Genomic DNA, 10,623 nt, shown 5'->3' with positions numbered 1-10,623 from the left:
ACAGAATGCCATGGTGGGTCATTGACTTGTCCCTTTGACCTGTCCTTCTGGTTTTGGTTCCCAGCACATCCTGTTCATTTCTCTGGATGACCTCCAGTATATCAGTGATACTCTTAACGTCCAGATATGGCCTGAACAGCATGTTATTCTTTGCCTCTTTCAGAAAATTTGAGAAGTCTGTCTATTTGCATTGACAGAAAAGATTCAGAACTGGCCTTCTCAGTGCTAGGCTTCTGTGTGCCTCAGTGGTCTGCCTGGAGCCCAGCTGCCTACTTGTGGTTGAGAGCAAAGACCAGGAAGCTCTGTCTTTGAACACAGCGTCTCTTGCTTGTTTGTGGTGGAAACAAAGGCCAGTCCCATCCTCATGGGTCTGTCTTGGTCAAATGGGGCTGACACAGCCCTTCTTGTGCCCATGATACAGCCTGCCCAGAGCTGGTTTCCATTCTGTGGCAGCTCTCACCCTGCCTCTGAGGACTGCCTTCAAAGATGCTGGGGTTCCTTAACTCCCCCACCCCATTATGCTGCAGAACATTTGGGTCACCCTGCCCTATCCCTTGGACCAACCCCCAATACCAGTTCCCAGAACAGAGCCGTCCCCATGGTTTCCCTTTCCCTTCTTTGTTGGCGTTTTCCTCCAGGGGCTTGGCAAGTTGGCTTTGCTTCCTGTGGCCATGTGTCGAGTAGTCTATGTTGAGTCTGATAAGTGCCCCCACTGAGCCTGGGGCTTTCCATGAGCCAAGGACTCTTTCCTCACCATTGTCCCTTTCATAGTTTCTTTTTCTTTTTATTATTTAAAAATTTTTTTTTTTTTTGAGACAGAGTCTCGCTCTGTCGCCCAGGCTGGAGTTGAGTGGCACGATTTCAGCTCACTGCAACCTCTGCCTCCTGGGCTCCTGTCTCAGCTTCCCAAGTAGCTGGGACTATAGGCGCGTGCCATCACAGCTGGCTAATTTATGTATTTTTAGTAGAGATGAGGTTTCGCCATGTTGGCCAGTCTGGTTTCAAACTCCTAACTTCAAATGATCCATCCATCTCGGCCTCCTAAAGTGTTGAGATTACAGGCATGAGCCACTGCACCCGGCCGCCTTTTATCCTTTCAAAAACCATTGACTGAGCCTCCACTCTGTGCCAGATAAACATGATGGTATCTTTGCTCTGACAATGCTGTGTTGTTGGTAAGATGGACAAACAGATGATTACATTAAAGCCTAATGAGAACTGGGTGAGGCAAGTCTAGGGGCTGTGGCGCTCACAGGAAGGGGGGCTAATGTGGGCTGGGGTGGGAGTGTGAGGATGAGAGAAAGCTTCATGGAGAAAGTGGCACTACACTGAGACCTGAAGGGTAAGGGAGAATTGGGCAGGAAGGTATATGTACTGAGGGGGCTGGGGGTGGGGAGCAAAGCTGGCTTCTGTAGCCCTGTCTGTCAGGGTGGCTTGCAAGGCACGTGGGTGGGCAGAGGCTAGATCATTTGAAGGCATGTAAGGAGTTTAGACTTAACCCTGGACAATGGGAGTCACAGAATGGCAATCAGGGGAGAGAGTCCAATGTGTATTTCAGAAAGGTCATTCTGGCTGCTGTGTGGTGAATATATTGGGAGTAGAAGGCTAAGGGAGGGCAGGCATGAGGAAGCTGGGGAGGAGGCTCTGGCAGTGATCCACTTAGAACTGCTGGTAGACTGACCTGGCAGCGTGGCAGTGGGGGAGGAGAGGAGGAGGTAGAGAGGCTTTAGGAGTTAGAATTGGTATCAGATCTTTGGGAAAGGCAAGTATACTGTTGTCTCCACTGAACAGGTGGGGACACCAAGGTTCCAAGGGTTGAAATCATCTGCCCACAGTCTCATGGGCAGGAAGGGAACAAGTGGTCCCAGAAACTCAGGTCTGTCTTACTCCAGAGCTGGCGCCCTTCTTCCCACTGCCCTTGGCCTCTTAAGTGTGGAGGAATGGGAGATCATGAGGGCTTAGATCCAGCTGAGGAGCTAGGGCTTTATCCTGAGGGCAAAGAGCACCCCTGAGACAGCTTCAGGCAGGGCCGTGGGGGACCAGATCTGTGTGTGAGATATTCTGACAGCTGTGTGGAGGCTGGATTTGTGGGAGGTGAGACTGGGGGTAGGCAACCAGCTAGGAGGCTGGCTGGATCCTCCAGATGGGACACGGAGGGAGCCTCAACTGGAACTGCTGCAGGGGAGCTGGGTGGAGGGGAGCTGCTAGGTGTGAAGGACAGACTAGCTCTGGGGGCTGAAAGTGGGAAGGGAGGCAGGATGTGAGCGGGCGGATGGTGGTGCAGCAGTAAGAATAAGGGACTGGGGTGACAATTTGGAATGAGGTGCCATGGGACAGCCAGGTGGGGATGTGTATAATTAAAGACAGTTGGATGTCTTTGGACTGAGGTAGTGATCAGGAAGTTCTAAGTTGAACACTGGGCCTGTGTCATGTGAGAAGGCAATTAAGCTTTTCAGAGAAAGGTAGAGGAAAAGGGATACCCACTAAGGAGTTCAGCTTTATGGGAAATGGTGACTGATAGATGTGAGGCATGGAACGGGGGCAGGATCCGCTGCTTCTAGGAAGATGAGAGCAGGAGTCAGCAAAGCTGAGGGAGTGGAAGGAACTGGACAAAGAGGGCATGCTCAGTGGGGTCAGATGCCACAGACAAACCTAGCAGCAGAAGGGCTGACCTTGGACTTGTTGACTTGTGCCATGGTGACCTTGGGGAGACATTCCAATGGAACCGGAGCCAGATAGCAGGGATTGAGGACTGAACAGGTGAGGGGCAGTGGATGCAGAGAGGGCAGGGGACCTTGCTGGTGAGGGAGAGAATAGTAGTTAGAGGAGAGATGGGATTGAGTGAGTTTTTGCAGTTCAGCAGAGGTGAAGTTGGAAGTGATCACAAGAACTTTTCTAGGAAGCTGACGGAAAAAAAGGAAAAGACCCCGAAATAGAATATGCAAATATGTAGAGATGGGTGAGTTTTCTAACAGATCCGTTCTCCTGATATAACTCAAATTTGGCTAGGCTGGTATGGGCTGGGCTGGCACAGCTTGCTGGGCACATGGGCCCCAGATCTGCTCCTCGCCTCAGCCCCATCTGGCCTGGGCCCCAGACCAAGCTCTCAGAGCCCTACCCTGAGGTGGCTTCTTGTTGCTGTTGCCACAGACTTTGGCAGTGGGTGTTTGTTGAGGATGTTGGGGAGTTTATTCAGGTCTCCCTCTTTGTGCTTACCCAGCCTCTCCAGCAGGTGGAGTCCCCTCTGGCCCTGGGCTGAGTTCAGGTCAGTTCAGCTGTGCCGCTTGTTCCCCTGGGCCTGGGCCTGTCTCGCTCTCATAGGCCCTGAGATTGCTGGGAATAGAATTCAACTTCTATGCTTGAAATGCTTTCGTGGCAACCCAGGCACTGGCCTATTCTATCTTGGCAAAACTAGCTAATGTTAATAGCACACTGCACAGCACAGTAGTGCTTATTTATCAAGCATCCTCTCTGTGCCAGGCATTGAGCTAGGCACTCACATGTGCTATCTTAGTTAATCCTCATAGTGACTCTGAAAATAGATATTATTAGCCCTATGTACAGATGAGTGCTTCCTGTAGGCTGAGGAAATGGCCTTTCTAGGGGTTGGGTGGGATTGTATCAGCATGATTCCATCAGTGCACCTACCTGGGGCCTTGTGTCTGGCTGACTGAAGGGTCTCCTAACCACTTGTCTTGGGAGTGGCAGCTCAGGTCTTGGAGGGGACTTAGGCTTCTAAGTCAGACTGAGGTTTAGATTGCTTTTCCACATATGACCTAACTTCTTGGAGCATCAGTTGTGCCATGTTTGACATGTCCCCTCAATTTCTATAATGGATATTGAGTGTGTGTATCAGAGATGCCAGGCACTCAGAGCTGGGCCGTTGAATGTTCTAGATGGCATCAGGGCCCAGACAATGAAGTAACCCTAACAAGGACAGAAGCAAAGAAAGTCTAAGGTCTTGCAGTGGGGACCATAAAATTAATTGCTCTTATGCAGAATCGAGTCTCATTTCTTCTCCTGGGCTCAGATTCACTAATCTTTCTCAAATGTGCATCCCAGAGAGCCACTACTGATGGTTGAGAATTGGCCCAGGGATAACCCTGGGCTAAGATCAAGAGGATTTAACAACATGGTGTCTCAATCCATTAAGAGTGCCTTTAGAGGTGCTAGAATAAGGAGGAAGGAAGCCAGTCTTTCAGCCCTTTACTGCTCAGCCTCCATACTAGGTGTTGTGTTCTGATCTGAGGCCTGATCTTTGAAAGAGAGAGAGACAATCTGGACTGTTTAGCATCTAGGAGGGGTCGGTAAAAGTTTGTTAAATAACTGACCATGTCTTAGAAATCAACCAGGATTAGAGAGCTTCTCAAGGAAAGCCCCATGAGGGATCTGTTTGAAACTGGGGTTATTTACCCTGAATACAGAGCAGATTTAGAAGGATGTGACCTCTGTGAAATCCCTGAAGGGCTCTATTCCAGGAAGAGAGATTAGACATGTCCTTGTGGCCTCAGACGGCAAATTTAGGACCACTGTTTGAGAGTCTTCCACTGGAGAAGAAGGCTCTGGGTCAGAGCTAAACAAGATGGGCAAGGCTGGCTTGTGAGGGAGCTGATCATCACTGGAGGTATGTAAGCAGAACCTGCATGGCCGCCATAAGGAGTCTTGTGAGTGGCTCTCAGGTAGCTACTCCTAATTCCAGGAATTGAGATTCTTGGATCATTATATTCATGAAAGAAAGTGAACTGTTTGTGGGTGACCACACTTCTGCATGTGTATCTCCTCACTGAAGTGGCCTCAGCAGGCCCAAGGATCACATCAGAGATGGGAGGGTCCTGGGACATCATCTCTCCTGTAGACATCACTTTATTTTTATGTTATTTTAGTTTAGTTTAGTTTAGTTTAGTTTAGTTTAGTTGAGATGGAGTTTTGCTCTTGTTGCCCAGGCTGGAGTACAATAGCATGCTCTCGGCTCACTGTAACCTCCACCTCCTGGGTTCAGGTGATTCTCCTGCCTCAGCCTCCTGAGAAACTGGGATTAAAGGTGTGTACCACCATCCTCACCTAATTTTTATATTTTTAGTAGAGACGGGGTTTCACCACGTTGGCCAGGCTGGTCTTAAATTTCTGACCTCAGGTGATCCACCCGCCTCGGCCCCCCAAAGTGCTGGGATTATAGGCATGAGCCACCACGCCTGGCTGACATCACTTTAAAAGCATATTTAATTCATCCTACAGAAGGAAATGCAGAAGATGGAATGAGAAAGCTTTGTCTCTCTCTCTGATATAGAGAGAAGATAGACCAGGAGAAGATACGGAGTTTTAGCTCCTCTTTCTCATTTTGTACACAAAGAAACAGAGGCCTGGACTGGGTCAGGGCCTTCCTTGAGTCAGTATCCAGGCTGAGACTTCATCTTTGGCCTCCCAGCCATGTCTAGTCAGGAAATTTTGTTAGTCTAGATGGATTCCATATGACATCCATGAGATTCTGCCCTGCCTTAGGCCTTGGACAGTGAGAATAGAGGCTCAGAGATGGATTAGGGGCATATGAATGGGAGGGAGAAATTTGTCTCTAGAAAGTCTGGGGAGTGTCTATCACATAAAAGCACATGTAGAATGTATGACTAGGACAGAGCAAAGATGCACTTAGTCTCTGCTAAGACTAGGCTGTGTTCCAGAGTGGCCACCAGGTGGCACTCCCACCACAAGCCCAGTGCCAAGTTGGCCAAGTTTGAGGCTTGGGTCTAAGGATGTTGCTGATTTGTCTGTGGAAGGCTCAGGACCTGTAGTGTTTTCAGGTGAGCTGAGTGCCCTGGTAGAAGGAAAAAAAAGTCTGTCTCTTCTCTGCTGACTGAATATTCTTCTTTGGATTTTTACTTTTTTTGTCTGTCTTAACTTGACCTGCCCTACTTAGATCTTAGTAATTTAGGTAGGGTTGATCAGATAAAAATGCACATAGAATGATTAGGACAGAAAGCAGAGATGTAGGCATGGGATGCTGCTGGGAGCGAGACCCTCAGGGCTAAGAGGGTGGTGGCAGTTCTGAGAAGTTCTCCATTCACAGTGGGCTGAACAGATGTATGGAGGGTGGTGATCTCTGAACTGGTCTAGGAGGAAGAGTCAGGCACTTGAGGGGAATGTCCTGGCTGAGGTTTGGAGGCAGGCAGAGCACTGAGGGGAGGGTGAGGCATGGCCTACGCAGCCTGAGAAGTGTCTTCTCAGCACTCCTTGCCTGACATGGTCTGCCACGAGTTGGGCCAGGTACAGTGACTGTTGTGTCTGTGCCTGTGAGATAGTCACAGTGGGCACATGGTATGTTGGGGGTCCCAGATATAGGCCCCAGACCTGTTTTTATTTGCCCGTATCCATCCTCCTTAACTTCTGAATTATTTGCCAATATTTTAAAAGTGAGAGTTTCAACAAAGAGTCAATTTTCTTTTCTTTTCTTTTTTTTGATGGAGTCTCGCCCTGCCACCCAGGCTGGAGTGCAGTGGCGCGATCTCAGCTCACTGCAACCTCCACCTCCCAGGTTCAAGAGATTCTCCTGCCTCAGCCTCACAAGTAGCTGGGATTACAGGCGCGTGCCACCACACCTGGCTAATTTTTGTATTTTTAGTAGAGATGGGGTTTCACCATCTTGGCCAGGCTGGTCTCGAACTCCTGACCTTGTCAGATAAAAATGCACATAGAATGATTAGGACAGAAATCGTTGACCTTGTGACCCACCCACCTTGGTCTCCCAAAGTGCTGGGATTACAGGCATGAGCCACCATGCCCAGCCTCTTTTTTCTTTTCTTTCTTTCTTTTTTTTTTTTTGTGAGACAAGTTTCACTCTTGTGGCCCAGGCTGGAGTGCAGTGGTGCGAACTTGGCTCACTGCAACCTCCCCCTCCTGGGTTCAAGTGATTTTCCTGACTCAGCCTCCCAAGTAGCTGGAATTACAGGCGCTAGCTACCATGCCTGGCTAATTTTTGTATTTTTTAGTAGAGACGGGATTTCACCATGTTGTGCAGGCTGGTCTTGAACTCCTGACCACAGGTGATCCACCTGCCTCGGCCTCCCAAAGTGCTGGGGTTACAGGCGTGAGTCACCGCACCCAGCCCTCCATTTTCAGCTTTCCTTGAAAATCATACTACCTTTCACTACTGAGTTTACTTCTTCATGGTTCCATGGGCTGGAGCTGAGTGGAAATTACCTTATAGACAGGACAGCGTTCTGCAGACCCCAGCCCACCCACTCCCCTCGTTCTCATCAGTGCCTAGTCTCTGCCCCCTGCAATAGGTAGTAATGGTGGTAAGGCAATAGGAATTGTTGCTGCTGTTAGTAGCCAGTAGGCCCGGGTGGCCACCAAGCTCTGAAGCCTCAAAGCAGGGGTGGGATCTAGCATGGAGGGGGCTGTTGGGGGTTGAATGCCCTCTGAGAGCTACTTCTAATCCTAAGAATTGGGATTCTTGGATCATCGTATCTATGAAAGGAAGTGAACTGTGTGTGGGTGACCTCATATCTGCATATGTTATCTCCTCACGGAATCCTTCTACTTCCCACAGGCCTCTTGTTTGGGGTGGGTCACTCCTGTGAAGGCCGTGTGTAGCCAGGAATCAGGGCTGAGGAGGAGGTCACATAACCCTGGAGAATGGAAGGATGAGTTAAGTTGGACCCTGAAAAGTGAGAGGCTTTAGTTGGAATGTTGGGGGGATTGCCTGGGGCTTCTGCTAGTGCTTCAGGACCATTAATCTCAGGTCTGTGTGTATCCATTTCTTTCATTCCAAAAGGAGTCTTCTTGGATTAGGCTGTGCCTCAGCTGTCCATGGGGCTCAGGAAGTGGTCTTAAGGTATTTTTCTTACAGATTGAAGCCCTGCATCATTTCTTTCTCCCAGTCTCCTTCCTCCCTCCCCTGAATGTGGAATCATGGGGAAGGGAGGGACAAGAATGTGCCTCCCCATCAGACATATCAGCATCCACATCTGTTGCTTCCTCTGCTGGTCCACTTCCCATCACTGGCTGTGAGTGGGGATTGTGCCCTTGTTCTCAGTCCAGGCTCAAGAGCCAGCCTTGGCTTTCAGTGAGGCAGGCAGGGCCCTGACACCACCTATACCATTCCGACTTGATTTTCCTGTGCTGCCTGAGGCAGGAAAACCCATGCCTAAACTCTGGTCATAGTGCCTGCCCCACAGTCTAGCTGCCTTTCCCTTTATAAAGTTATTGCCTCAAGTCATGGGCTTAGTTTTCTCCTCCCCTGGCTGCCTGCAGCCAACCAAGAGAGTGGGCTGCCATCTCGCCTGGCCCTTTGTCCCCAGGTTGGCTGGCTTGTGGGGAGGATGGTCTTCAGTACTACTTCCTTCCCCCCTACCCCCGAGTCTGGAAAAAAAATTATCTGGCATCTACCCCAGTTTCCATCTGCTGCTCTGTTGATTGAGAGATTCAGCCCATTCCCTGGTCTGCCCTTCTACCCAGCACCTGGTGACCTGGGCCCTGTCTAGGTCCTTCTGGGGATGGTTTGGATCCAGACTTCAGCCACAGACAGGAGGCAGCAGCGCCAGGGTACATCACACAGAGAGAACTCAAGGGTGTGGACCCTTGAGAAACCACCTGAGTTTCAATCCGTCCCGCCTCTAGTTGTGCGATCCTGGCACTTCACATCCCTTGTCTGTGCCTTGATTTCTTCATTTGTAAAGGGAGGTGACTAACAGCTCCAACTGCATAGGAGTATAAAGATTGAATGAGTTCAGATGAGGCTATGAGATGGCACAGCATATGGGAACCACAGTGTTAGCAATTGTTATTGCAGTCAGAAAACCCATCTTCGTTCTACCATTTATTGGTTGACCTTGGGCAGGTCCATCCTTGTCCCTCCCTGTACCTCAGTTTTCTTCTCTGCAATGGAGTTATGCTCCTTCCCTCAGTGAGAGGAAGAGAGTAGAGGACTGGCAGAGATGATGTAGGTGAACATGGGTTATGTGTTGTGAGTCGTTGTGCACATGGGCAATGTTATCATTGATTTTGAATCCATTTGAATTCTTAGTTCCAAAAGGCAGAGACAGGTGATTTCTTAGTTTGCCCTAGCTTTGCATAGACAGGAGAGACACTAGGGGCAATACCTATTTAGCAGATGAAACCGAATGTCCATCTTAGAGGCTAGCCTGGGCCAGGCTCCACTGCTGGCTTCAGGGCCACAGACTTAGGTGCAGGCCTGGGGAGGAGCTCTTAGACTGTCCACAGCCTCCCTCTCTGGGGCAGTGTGCCCCTGGGTATCATGGGGCTGTTGGCTCTACCCAGTAGGCCAGGAGCCTCGCTCTGCACTGTCTCTGGAGGTGCCTTGAGTTTACCTTCCTGGCCTGCTGCGGTGCCTCAGGGCTCTCAGGGAAGAAGGAGGGGACAACTGGAAGCAAAATGTAGAATGGTAAAGTCAAACTTCTTGGTAGCAAAACTTTCCTGGTTCCAGGGGGTAAAAACAACCACCAAATGGTCCTGGCCCCATGGAGCAGGGCAGAGGGCAGAGGGCAGAGGGCAGCCAGCCCACCGCCTTTGCTGGTGTCTGCAGTGCGTGAATCATATCTACGTCTGTGAGTTCTGAAGGTTGGATATTTCACCTCTGCTCCTTCCTCATCCTGTCTTCTCAGTAAAAACTAGATAAATACTTACTGAGCTGGGTGGATTTTCCATTCATGGTTCCCTGGGGCACAAGTGGAGGTGGTAGATCTGGGCCGTCTCTGGTCTAGAGAGAGGAGACCCTTTTACAAAGGGCAGGCACGTAGTTCTGAGAGGAGGAACTGATGGCAGAACTGGCTGAGCTGCTCAGGTAACTGCAGAGGGTCTGGGCCTGGACCCCCAAGGCAGTCCCCAGTGAATGGTCAGATTGCCTGAGATAGGTGAGCCCTAGGTACTTTGTGGACAGAGATCCCCTTAAGCTGCTCTCACCCTCCCTCCCCCACAGTGAGTCTTGGGCATGGGGGATGCTCCCCTCTCTACTTGGGGAAGGGGCCTTCCTAATTATATCCCCCTCCACTCACATGGAAATGAGTTTGGATTTTCTGAGCGTACACCAGCTGGCTGGGGGGGAGGCAGCCCAGAAGGCTGCTGGCTGGGGAAGGGAGGAGAAAGGAGAGGGAGGGGAAGGAGCCAGGCCAAGATGAAAAATTTCCAGTGTTCTCCCAGGCAGAGCAATAGCGGGTCCCTGAGTGCTCCCCACATATCATCGTTGTGCCTGCTGGTAGGCTCAGCAGGGAGCCGTGTCCACTTAGGCGAACTCATCCTCCAAGGACCATAGTCCTCAGGGTGCGAACCACTTACCTGGCCATAGCAAGGTTGTTGGGTGTTGGACTCCTCTGTGCCTTTGGACAGAGGTCCTCCACGACTTCTAGGCCAATCTTTTTATGGGGTGCAGGGAGTGGAACTGAGGCCCAGAGAGGGTAGATAGGGCCTGCCGCCCCTGGCAGAAGACCACAAGTCTGGCTTGTCCGCAGCTGGGCTTTCCCCGTAGATTTGCCCGGGAGAGGGTGGCGAAGGTTCCCCCAGCGGTTCCGCTCTCGCCAGTGAGGCGAGAAAAGGCTGCGAGGGGCGGGGGGAGGGGCGGGGTGGGGTCAGCGCTGGCTCCGCCTCCTAGCGCTTGGGTCTGCCTGCGGCCGG

At 50.7% G+C, this 10,623-nt stretch overlaps 1 long non-coding RNA gene across 1 annotated transcript; it reads right to left on the bottom strand.

The window, feature by feature from the left end:
- Positions 1 to 6,761: 6,761 nt before the first annotated feature.
- LOC140710490 (uncharacterized) lies at positions 6,762 to 10,481 on the bottom strand. Its single transcript, XR_012091546.1, has 2 exons — positions 10,288 to 10,481; positions 6,762 to 9,712 (listed from the first exon to the last, which is right to left on the bottom strand). It is a non-coding gene; the product is annotated as an uncharacterized lncRNA (long non-coding RNA).
- Between the last annotated feature and the right edge of the window lie 142 nt (positions 10,482 to 10,623).

Source organism: Chlorocebus sabaeus, chromosome 26 (genome assembly GCF_047675955.1).
Source record: "Chlorocebus sabaeus isolate Y175 chromosome 26, mChlSab1.0.hap1, whole genome shotgun sequence".
NCBI classification, from domain to species: Eukaryota; Metazoa; Chordata; class Mammalia; order Primates; family Cercopithecidae; genus Chlorocebus; species Chlorocebus sabaeus.
This window is presented reverse-complemented; position numbering and strand designations above follow the sequence as displayed.